Genomic DNA, 12,512 nt, shown 5'->3' on the forward strand with positions numbered 1-12,512 from the left:
GACAAGGTACGGGCTCCATGCTGGGGCCGCATACTCCAGGACTGGTCTTACATATGTGGTGTACAAGATTCTGAATGATTCCTTACACAGGTTCCTGAACGCTGTTCTGATGTTAGCCAGCCTCGCATAGGCCGCTGATGTTATTCTTTTTATGTGGGCTTCAGGAGACAGGTTTGGTGTGATATCAACTCCTAGATCTTTCTCTCTGTCTGTTTCATTAAGTACTTCATCTCCTATTCTGTATCCTTTGTCTGGCCTCCTGTTTTCACCGCCTAGTTTCATTACTTTGCATTTACTCGGGTTAAGATTTAACAGCCATTTGTTGAACCATTCATTCAGTCTGTCTAGGTCATCTTGTAGCCTCCTACTATCATCCTCAGTTTCAATCCTCCTCATAATTTTTGCATCATCAGCAAACATTGAGAGAAACGAGTCTATACCCTCTGGGAGATCATTTACATATACCAGAAACAGTATAGGTCCAAGGACTGAACCCTGCGGGACTCCACTCGTAACGTCTCACCAATCTGAGACCTCACCCCTCACACTGACTCGTTGTCTCCTGTTGCTTAGGTACTCCTCTATCCAATTTAGTACCTTCCCTTTCACTCCAGCCTGCATCTCCAGCTTTTTCACTAGCCTCTTGTGTGGCACTGTATCAAAGGCTTTCTGACAATCCAAAAATATGTAGTCTGCCCACCCCTCTCTTTCTTGCCTGGTTGACAAGGTATGTGCGTGCGTGTGCGTGCGTGTGCGTGTGTGTGCGTGCGTGCGTGTGTGCGCGCCGCAGGAGGCAGCAGGTGTGGCAGAGGGTGCTGGACCACTAACATTTACAGGTGAAAGTTTCCCGCCACACACCGGCCATCTCACCCGCCGCCGCCGCCCCATTGTGTCAACCGCCTCACTTCATCACTTACCTCAGCCACTTGCGAAACCTCTACATCCGTCCACACTCATGACGGCGGTGTTAAACGGTGTTACATATATTAGATACTTGACGAGCTCCGAGGCGCTACGAGGCGGTCCATAACAACAATAACCTTGTGGTTGTCCACTTCCAGAACTCGTAAACTGTTTATTAAATGGAAACACCGCAGCCAAGATGTAAAGGTTTCGTCAGTGGGTGGGATATTGCCCAATGACTTCCGGCCCGGGTGTGTGGGACGATAGGTAGCCGGGCTCACAGCCAACGGGCCCAGGTTCGATTCCTGCGGCAGGAAGGATTAATTTTGGCAACCTTTGCTTTACCACCTGATGCCTCTGTTCACCTAGTATTAAATACATGCCCCGGGAGTTAGGCAACTGTTGTGGTTGACATACTGGTAATGTTCATTAATGTGCCTAAACTGTATGGGTGACCTCGATAAGCCTAACCGGTACTGCAAGGTAACTACATCAAGATAAGTTCAATTAGGTGAGTAAAGAGGGGGAACCGTTGACAAGCCGCCGGCTTCTTGTCCTTATCAAGGCCACTTGAGTGTTAAATCCAGGTAAATTCAGGTAAAGATCAACACGCCCTGTGGACTACAAGCGACCTCGTCAGATAAAAGAAAACGGAGTAGCTTAGAGGCAGACCATAACAAACCGCAGACTAACCGCTCCTCTCCTTAAGTTTCTACAATCTCCTTAAGTTTCTACAATCTCCTTAAGTTTCTACAATCTCCTTAAGTTTCTACAATCTCCTTAAGTTTCTACAATCTCCTTAAGTTTCTACAATCACTTCCATTCAATACCCATTGTTTCGTGTTCTGTCTTGTGTTTAGGAATTTAATACCCTATTAATACCACCTCACCCCATCCACCTCACTCAAATGTAGATATAAACAAATCGGAGATATGTAAGTTCTATTCAGTTGTGTATGTGTAAACTAGTCTTTGAAAATGTAATAAGTTTTACGAAACGCGCTCAAGTGTCGCGTCAGACTAGAAATAAAAATGAATTTTGGAGAATTGATTTTTGAATTACCACCAGCAGTGAAAAGAAATGTACGAAAGATTGAGAAAATTCGTGTTAGAATTATTAATCTTACTTTTTCGGTCATATTTAATAATATATGTCTACAGGAAAGACTGCTACCAAAATATACTAATATATATATATATATATATATATATATATATATATATATATATATATATATATATATATATATATATATATATATATATATATATATATATAAATATATATACACACACACACCACGGCAGTCTCCGTGGTGTAGTGGTAAGACACTCGCCTGGCGTTCCGCGAGCGCTATGTCATGGGTTCGTATCCTGGCCGGGGAGGATTTACTGGGCGCAATTCCTTAACTGTAGCCTCTGTTTAACGCAACAGTAAAATGTGTACTTTGATGAAAAAACGATTCTTCGCGGCAGGGGATCGTATTCCAGGGACCATAGGATTAAGGACTTGCCCGAAGTGGCTGTACAAGAATGTAACAACTCTTGTATATATCTCAAAAAAAAAAAAAAAAAAAAAAAAAATATATATATATATATATATATATATATATATATATATATATATATATATATATGAGATCTTTATCAATAATACAACGCTCACTCAACCGACCTGATCTATAATACAACGCTCACTCAACCGACCTGATCTATAATACAACGCTCACTCAAAAGTCTTCAGAACTGAACCACTTTTACTGAGTTGAAGTTATTAATCTGATGACGGTGAAGTGGACCAATCAGAGCGCGGCAAGGAGGACCCCGTGATGTCAATAGACCAATCAGAACGTTGCTTCCCGATGGTGCCGCATTAATTAACCAATCACAAAGGCCCAGGTGTTAACTACCTTCTCGTTGAGTTATCAGTGTTCAAGACGCTCATAAAATGTTCAAAACATTGAAATATTATGTGTCAGTGAGGAAGTATATTGAAGCAGTGAGAAGGGATCGAACACTCGTCTCTGGGCTTCAGCATAGTGGGGTAGATATTAACAAGGGTGTCTCTTCCTTCATCTCATGTCTGGATGCTTAGAATACCTCCCCCCCCTCCCTGTCCATAGGTATATAGTTCAGACTATATAGCGCTTGGAAGGGATATATGACAAACTAAGGATAGTAGGTGAACGATACCGTACCACCTGGATCACGGGGATCGAACGCCGTCCTGTAAGAAGTGAGACCGCCGAGTCTGATGTCTTGAGTTCTTAGTTAACGACCATTGATTTGATTTTATTGCTGTTTATTTTCACTGCTATGCGTTCCGCTTCCCTGCTGATAATATCTAGGCATTTTTATGCATGGTTCCTTGCACCTTTGCCACTAATGATGACCACAAAGTCGTCTGCATAGTTGAGCAGTTTGGCTTTTGGTAGCTTGAGCTTCATGAACTGTTCCATGAGACAGTTGAAGAGGAAGGGGCTCAGTATTCCTCCCTGCGGAGTCCCATGTTCCAGCCACTTTGACGACAATGTTTTTCCTTGGAATTTGACTTTAGCTTCTCGGTAAAGCAAGTTTCCTTTGACAAAGGCAAATGGTCACCTCACCACCAAGAAAGGGAGGATGAAACCTTGGATAAAAGGGAACAAAAAGGTGAAAGAAAGGGACAATAAAGAATAACTGTATAGAAGAAAAACACTGGATAATATATATAAGGCCAGCCGGATGGAAATAAATAAATAAATAGAGAACACACAGGTTAAATGGATGCTATATTGTAGTGACGTGCTATATTGAAGCTTATATGGGATATAATTAGACACACCAGGGCTTATATTAAGGGTGTTGTTACAGTGTTTGACCAGAGTCCACTCACATTTCCTTCACCGAAACACTTACATTTATCAACACATTTCACCCACTCTCAAGTCGTTAGAACGTTCACATTAACTGGAATGTAAATGCACTTGAACTTAAAATTCTTAAGATCAAGTTCAAGGCTTTTATTGACTCCTAAACCATAATTGCCAATCACCAACATTAAAAAAAGCCGACAAAACCCGTTTAACAAGACCCAAATTAGGTATTACCTGTCGCGTCTCCTTAACAGTCTAACAACTGACAGACAAAAGATCAAATCAAAACTAAGTCCTGAACAATAAGTATTGTTGGATTAAACAAACAAATAATAAAAAAATAAAAAAATAATAAAAAAAGCCTCTTAATAACATCTTTTATGCTACAAATGTTGTAAATAAAATTAATTAGGTTAACTTAAAAAAAAAATCTCATGATTATTTCATGAAATTCTCAAAACAATTATTTTGTGTTTATATACACAAAATAATCAAATGTACACAATCAAATGTACCCATAGTAGGAAAACAGCATGTAAAGGATTTGGGAATAATAATGTCGGACGACCTAACGTTTAAGGAGCATAACCAAGCAAATATTGCGACAGCCAGAAAAATGATAGGATGGATTACGAGAACTTTCAAATCCAGGGATCCCATCACAATGGTTGTACTCTTGAAGTCACTTGTGTTGTCCCGTCTTGAGTACTGCTCAGTACTCACTTCCCCCTTCAGAGCAGGAGAGATTGCTGAAATAGAGGGAATACAGAGAACATATACGGCACGCATAGACGAGATAAAACACCTAAATTATTGGGATCGTCTCAAAGCTCTCCAAATGTACTCACTAGAAAGAAGACGAAAGAGATACCAAATAATATACACATGGAAAATACTGGAGGGACAGGTCCCAAATCTACACAGTAAAATAACAACGTTCTGGAGTGAACGATATGGAAGAAAATGTAGAATAGAACCAATGAAGAGCAGAGGTGCCATAGACACAATCAGAGAACACTGTATAAACATCAGAGGTCCACGGCTGTTCAACACCCTCCCAGCGAGCATAAGAAATATTGCCGGAACAACCGTGGACATCTTCAAGAGGAAACTAGATTTATTCCTCCAAGGAGTGCCGGACCAACCAGGCTGTGGTGGGTATGTGGGCCGCTCCAAGCAACAGCCTGGTGGACCAAACTCTCACAAGTCAAGCCTGGCCTCGGGCCCGGCTTGGGGAGTAGAACTCCCAGAACCCCATCAACCAGGTATCCCAGTTCCTTGTCTTCGTATCCCAGTTCCTTGTCCTCGTATCCCAGCTCCTTGTCCTCGTATCCTAGCTCCTTGTCCTCGTATCCCAGCTCCTTGTCCTCGTATCCCAGCTCCTTGTCCTCATATCCCAGTTCCTTGTCCTCATATCCCAGCTCCTTGTCCTCATATCCCAGCTCCTTGTCCTCATATCCCAGCTCCTTGTCCTCATATCGCAGCTCCTTGTCCTCGTATCCCAGCTCCTTGTTCTCATATCCCAGCTCCTTGTCCTCATATCCCAGTTCCTTGTCCTTATATCCCAGCTCCTTTTCCTCATATCCCTGTTCCTTGTCCTCTTATCCCAACGGCTTCTCCTCGTATCCCAGCTCCTTGTCTTCATATCCCAGCTCCTTGTCGTCGTATCCCAGTTCCTTGTCGTCGTATCCCAGCTCCTTGTCCTCATATCCCAGCTCCTTGTCCTCATATCGCAGATCACTGTCCTCATATCCCAGCTCCTTGTCCTCATATCCCAGCTCCTTGTCCTCATATCCCAGCTCATTTTCCTCATATCCCAGCTCATTGTCCTCATATCCAAGCTCATTGTCCTCATATCCCAGCTCCTTGTCCTCATATCCCAGCTCCTTGTCCTCATATCCCAGCTCATTATCCTCATATCAGAGCTCCTTGTCCTCATATCCCAGCTCATTGTCCTCATATCCCAGCTCATTGTCCTCAGATCCAAGCTCCTTGTCCTCATATCCCAGCTCCTTGTCCTCATATCTCAGCTCCTTGTCCTCATATCTCAGCTCCTTGTCCTCATATCCCAGCTCCTTGTCCTCATATCCCAGCTCCTTGTCCTCATACCCCAGCTCATTATCCTCATACCTCAGCTCCTTGTCCTCATATCCCAGCTCATTATCCTCATACCCCAGCTCCTTGTCCTCATATCCCAGCTCCTTGTCCTCATATCCTTGCTCCTTGTCCCCATTTCCCAGCTCCTTGTCCTCATATCCTAGCTCCTTGTCCTCATATCCCAGCTCCTTGTCTTCGTATCCCAGTTCCTTGTCCTCATATCCCAGCTCCTTGTCCTCATATCCCAGTTCCTTGTCCTCATATCCCAGCTCCTTGTCCTCATACCCCAGCTCCTTGTCCTCATACCCCAGCTCCTTGTCCTCATATCCCAGCTCCTAGTCCTCATATCCCAGCTCCTTGTCCTCATATCCCAGCTCCTTGTCCTCATATCCCAGCTCCTTGTCCTCATACCCCAGCTCCTTGTCCTCATATCCCAGCTCCTAGTCCTCATATCCCAGCTCCTTGTCCTCATATCCCAGCTCCTAGTCCTCATATCCCAGTTCCTTGTCCTCATATCCCAGCTCCTTGTCCTCATACCCCAGCTCCTTGTCCTCATACCCCAGCTCCTTGTCCTCATATCCCAGCTCCTAGTCCTCATATCCCAGCTCCTTGTCCTCATATCCCAGCTCCTTGTCCTCATATCCCAGCTCTAGTCCTCATATCCCAGCTCCTTGTCCTCATACTCCAGCTCCTTGTCCTCATATCCCAGCTCCTTGTCCTCATATCCCAGTTCCTTGTCCTCATATCCCAGCTCCTTGTCCTCATACCCCAGCTCCTTGTCCTCATACCCCAGCTCCTTGTCCTCATATCCCAGCTCCTAGTCCTCATATCCCATCTCCTTGTCCTCATATCCCAGCTCCTTGTCCTCATATCCCAGCTCCTAGTCCTCATATCCCAGCTCCTTGTCCTCATACTCCAGCTCCTTGTCCTCATATCCCAGCTCCTTGTCCTCATATCCCAGCTCCTAGTCCTCATATCCCAGCTCCTTGTCCTCATACTCCAGCTCCTTGTCCTCATATCCCAGCTCCTTGTCCTCATATCCCAGTTCCTTGTCCTCATATCCCAGCTCCTAGTCCTCATATCCCAGCTCCTTGTCCTCATACCCCAGCTCCTTGTCCTCATATCCCAGCTCCTAGTCCTCATATCCCAGCTCCTTGTCCTCATATCCCAGCTCCTTGTCCTCATATCCCAGCTCCTAGTCCTCATATCCCAGCTCCTTGTCCTCATACTCCAGCTCCTTGTCCTCATATCCCAGCTCCTTGTCCTCATATCCCAGCTCCTTGTCCTCATATCCCAGCTCCTTGTCCTCATATCCCAGCTCCTTGTCCTCATATCCCAGCTCCTAGTCCTCATATCCCAGCTCCTAGTCCTCATATCCCAGCTCCTTGTCCTCATATCCCAGCTCCTTGTCCTCATACCCCAGCTCCTTGTCCTCATATCCCAGCTCCTAGTCCTCATATCCCAGCTCCTTGTCCTCATACCCCAGCTCCTTGTCCTCATATCCCAGCTCCTTGTCCTCATATCCCAGCTCCTAGTCCTCATATCCCAGCTCCTTGTCCTCATATCCCAGCTCCTTGTCCTCATATCCCAGCTCCTTGTTCCCGTGTCCTAGCTCCTTGTCCTCGTTTCCGAGCTCCTTGTTCTCATATCCCAGCTCCTTGTCCTCATATCCCAGCTCCTTGTCCTCATACCCCAGCTCCTTGTCCTCATATCCCAGCTCCTTGTCCTCATATCCCAGCTCATTATCCTCATATCCCAGCTCCTTGTCCTCATATCCCAGCTCATTATCCTCATATCCCAGCTCCTTGTCCTCATATCCCAGCTCCTTGTCCTCATACTCCAGCTCCTTGTCCTCATATCCCAGCTCCTTGTCCTCATATCCCAGCTCCTTGTCCTCATATCCCAGCTCCTTGTCCTCATATCCCAGCTCCTTGTCCTCATACCCCAGCTCCTTGTCCTCATATCCCAGCTCCTTGTCCTCATATCCCAGCTCCTAGTCCTCATATCCCAGCTCCTAGTCCTCATATCCCAGCTCCTTGTCCTCATATCCCAGCTCCTTGTCCTCATATCCCAGCTCCTTGTCCTCATACCCCAGCTCCTTGTCCTCATATCCCAGCTCCTAGTCCTCATATCCCAGCTCCTTGTCCTCATACCCCAGCTCCTTGTCCTCATATCCCAGCTCCTTGTCCTCATATCCCAGCTCATTATCCTCATATCCCAGCTCATTATCCTCATATCCCAGCTCCTAGTCCTCATATCCCAGCTCATTATCCTCATATCCCAGCTCCTTGTCCTCATATCCCAGCTCCTTGTCCTCATACCCCAGCTCCTTGTCATCATATCCCATCCAAGGACTATACAATCATACTGACCAGGATTTCTTCTCATACCCCCAACAATTAGTCTATCTCATATCCCTGCCAAGAGCCATATAGTCACACAATTATCTGACCCATTGAACCAAAAATTCATAATAACATCAAAAATGTTATTTTGGAAATGTTATATATAATTTTTTTCTTTCAAACTTAAGGGAAATGGCTTCTTAAAGTTGGCACTTAGGAATGTGTGACTAAGTTGAGATGGGAGACTTAAGGGTCGCCCAACTTGAAGGTATAAAGATTCTTTGACTTGAGGTCATATTTACTGGGAGCCAGTGTCAGGGGTGATGTGTACTGGGAGCCAGTGTTGGGATGGTGTGTACTGGGAGCCAGTGTTGGGATGGTGTGTACTGGGAGCCAGTGTTGGGATGGTGCGTACTGGGAGCCAGTGTTGGGATGGTGTGTACTGGGAGCCAGTGTTGGGATGGTGTGTACTGGGAGCCAGTGTTGGGATGGTGTGTACTGGGAGCCAGTGTTGGGATGGTGTGTACTGGGAGCCAGTGTTGGAATGGTGTGTACTGGGAGCCAGTACCAGGATGGTGTGTACTGGGAGCCAGTACCAGGATGGTGTGTACTGGTAGCCAGTACCAGGATGGTGTGTACTGGGAGCCAGTACCAGGATGGTGTGTACTGGGAGCCAGTACCAGGATGGTGTGTACTGGGAGTCAGTACCAGGATGGTGTGTACTGGGAGCCAGTACCAGGATGGTGTGTACTGGGAGACAGTGTTGGGATGGTGTGTACTGGTAGCCAGTACCAGGATGGTGTGTACTGGGAGCCAGTACCAGAATGGTGTGTACTGGGAGCCAGTACCAGGATGGTGTGTACTGGTAGCCAGTACCAGGATGGTGTGTACTGGTAGCCAGTGTCAGGATGGTGTGTACTGGGAGCCAGTGTTGGGATGGTGTGTACTGGGAGCCAGTACCAGGATGGTGTGTACTGGGAGCCAGTACCAGGATGGTGTGTACTGGGAGCCAGTACCAGGATGGTGTGTACTGGTAGCCAGTACCAGGATGGTGTGTACTGGTAGCCAGTACCAGGATGGTGTGTACTGGTAGCCAGTACCAGGATGGTGTGTACTGGTAGCCAGTACCAGGATGGTGCGCACTGGTAGCCAGTACCAGGATGGTGTGTACTGGGAGCCAGTACCAGGATGGTGTGTACTGGTAGCCAGTACCAGGATGGTGTGTACTGGTAGCCAGTGTTGGGATGGTGTGTACTGGTAGCCAGTGTTGGGATGGTGTGTACTGGTAGCCAGTACCAGGATGGTGTGTACTGGTAGCCAGTACCAGGATGGTGTGTACTGGTAGCCAGTACCAGGATGGTGTGTACTGGTAGCCAGTACCAGGATGGTGTGTACTGGTAGCCAGTACCAGGATGGTGTGTACTGGGAGCCAGTACCAGGATGGTGTGTACTGGTAGCCAGTACCAGGATGGTGTGTACTGGGAGCCAGTGTTGGGATGGTGTGTACTGGTAGCCAGTACCAGGATGGTGTGTACTGGGAGCCAGTGTTGGGATGGTGTGTACTGGGAGCCAGTACCGGGATGGTGTGTACTGGGAGCCAGTGTTGGGATGGTGTGTACTGGTAGCCAGTACCAGGATGGTGTGTACTGGGAGCCAGTGTTGGGATGGTGTGTACTGGTAGCCAGTACCGGGATGGTGTGTACTAGGAGCCAGTGTTGGGATGGTGTGTACTGGGAGCCAGTACCAGGATGGTGTGTACTGGGAGCTAGTACCAGGATGGTGTGTACTGGGAGCCAGTGTTGGGATGGTGTGTACTGGTAGCCAGTACCAGGATGGTGTGTACTGGGAGCCAGTGTTGGGATGGTGTGTACTGGGAGCCAGTACCAGGATGGTGTGTACTGGGAGCCAGTGTTGGGATGGTGTGTACTGGGAGCCAGTACCAGGATGGTGTGTACTGGTAGCCAGTACCAGGATGGTGTGTACTGGGAGCCAGTGTTGGGATGGTGTGTACTGGGAGCCAGTACCAGGATGGTGTGTACTGGGAGCCAGTGTTCGGATGGTGTGTACTGGGAGCCAGTACCAGGATGGTGTGTACTGGGAGCCAGTACCAGAATGGTGTGTACTGGTAGCCAGTACCAGGATAGTGTGTACTGGTAGCCAGTACCAGGATGGTGTGTACTGGTAGCCAGTACCAGGATGGTGTGTACTGGTAGCCAGTACCAGGATGGTGTGTACTGGTAGCCAGTACCAGGATGGTGTGTACTGGTAGCCAGTACCAGGATGGTGTGTACTGGTAGCCAGTACCAGGATGGTGTGTACTGGGAGCCAGTACCAGGATGGTGTGTACTGGTAGCCAGTACCAGGATGGTGTGTACTGGGAGCCAGTGTTGGGATGGTGTGTACTGGTAACCAGTACCAGGATGGTGTGTACTGGTAGCCAGTACCAGGATGGTGTGTACTGGGAGCCAGTACCAGGATGGTGTGTACTGGTAGCCAGTACCAGGATGGTGTGTACTGGTAGCCAGTACCAGGATGGTGTGTACTGGGAGCCAGTACCAGGATGGTGTGTACTGGTAGCCTGTACCAGGATGGTGTGTACTGGTAGCCAGTACCAGGATGGTGTGTACTGGGAGCTAGTACCAGGATGGTGTGTACTGGTAGCCAGTACCAGGATGGTGTGTACTGGTAGCCTGTACCAGGATGGTGTGTACTGGTAGCCAGTACCAGGATGGTGTGTACTGGTAGCCAGTACCAGGATGGTGTGTACTGGTAGCCAGTACCAGGATGGTGTGTACTGGTAGCCAGTACCAGGATGGTGTGTACTGGTAGCCAGTACCAGGATGGTGTGTACTGGTAGCCAGTACCAGGATGGTGTGTACTGGTAGCCAGTACCAGGATGGTGTGTACTGGTGTGTGAACCAGCAGGTGAACCTGCTGGTTCACCTGCTAGACTGACTCGCCTGCTGGGCTGACTCACCTGATGGTTCACCTGCTGGGCTGACTCACCTGCTGGGCTGACTCACCTGCTGGTTCACCTGCTGAGCTGACTCACCTGCTGGTTCACCTGCTGGGCTGACTCACCTGCTGGTTCACCTGCTAGACTGACTCACCTGCTGGTTCACATGCTGGGCTGACTCACCTGCTGGTTCACCTGCTGGGCTGACTCACCTGCTGGTTCACCTGCTGGGCTGACTCACCTGCTGGTTCACCTGCTGGGCTGACTCACCTGCTGGTTCACCTGCTGGGCTGACTCACCTGCTGGGCTGACTCACCTGCTGGTTCACCTGCTGGGCTGACTCACCTGCTGGTTCACCTGCTGAGCTGACTCACCTGCTGGTTCACCTGCTGGGCTGACTCACCTGCTGGTTCACCTGCTAGACTGACTCACCTGCTGGTTCACATGCTGGGCTGACTCACCTGCTGGTTCACATGCTGGGCTGACTCACCTGCTGGTTCACCTGCTGGGCTGACTCACCTGCTGGTTCACCTGCTGGGCTGACTCACCTGATGGTTCACCTGCTGGCCTGACTCACCTGCTGGTTCACCTGCTGAGCTGACTCATCTGTTGGTTCACCTGCTGGGCTGACTCACCTGTTGGTTCACCTGATGGGCTGACTCACCTGCTGGTTCACCTGCTGGGCTGACTCACCTGTTGGTTCACCTGATGGGCTGACTCACCTGCTGGTTCACCTGCTGAGCTGACTCATCTGTTGGTTCACCTGCTAGACTGACTCACCTGCTGGTTCACCTGCTAGAATGACTCACCTGCTGGTTCACCTGCTGGGCTGACTCATCTATTGGTTCACCTGCTAGACTGATTCACTTGCTGGGCTGACTCACCTGCTGGGCTGACTCATCTGTTGGGTTGACTCACTTGTTGGTTCACCTGATGGGCTGACTCACCTGCTGGTTCATCTGCTGGGCTGTGTTACGGTGCCCTCTCCTATTTCTCCCATAAGTCAGCATTAAGAGTCATATCAGCTTACCCTGCTGATTCCCTGAAGTGCAGGAACTCTTTTGATGTATGAGGCTACCGAAATGGTTACCTATTCATGGTGAAAATTGCATTTTAAGTTTGTAGGTAAAGGGTGGGAAGTCGCGCCCTAGGTACAACAAAATGGCGTCCACTACCTTCAAATCCGCCATTTTGTGTACAACGTCAGCCGGCTGGTGATTGGCTGGCTGAGGTCACATGACATGATTGACCAATCAGAGCCCGCCGCTGGGTCTGTGACGTCACCGGGAGGCCTGGCTCATCGCCTGCAGAGCGCCAGGCGCTCAGAGTTTCGCGGTGCTTCGTTGAGAGTAGACG

Source organism: Procambarus clarkii, chromosome 19 (assembly GCF_040958095.1).
Source record: "Procambarus clarkii isolate CNS0578487 chromosome 19, FALCON_Pclarkii_2.0, whole genome shotgun sequence".
Classification (NCBI taxonomy): domain Eukaryota; kingdom Metazoa; phylum Arthropoda; class Malacostraca; order Decapoda; family Cambaridae; genus Procambarus; species Procambarus clarkii.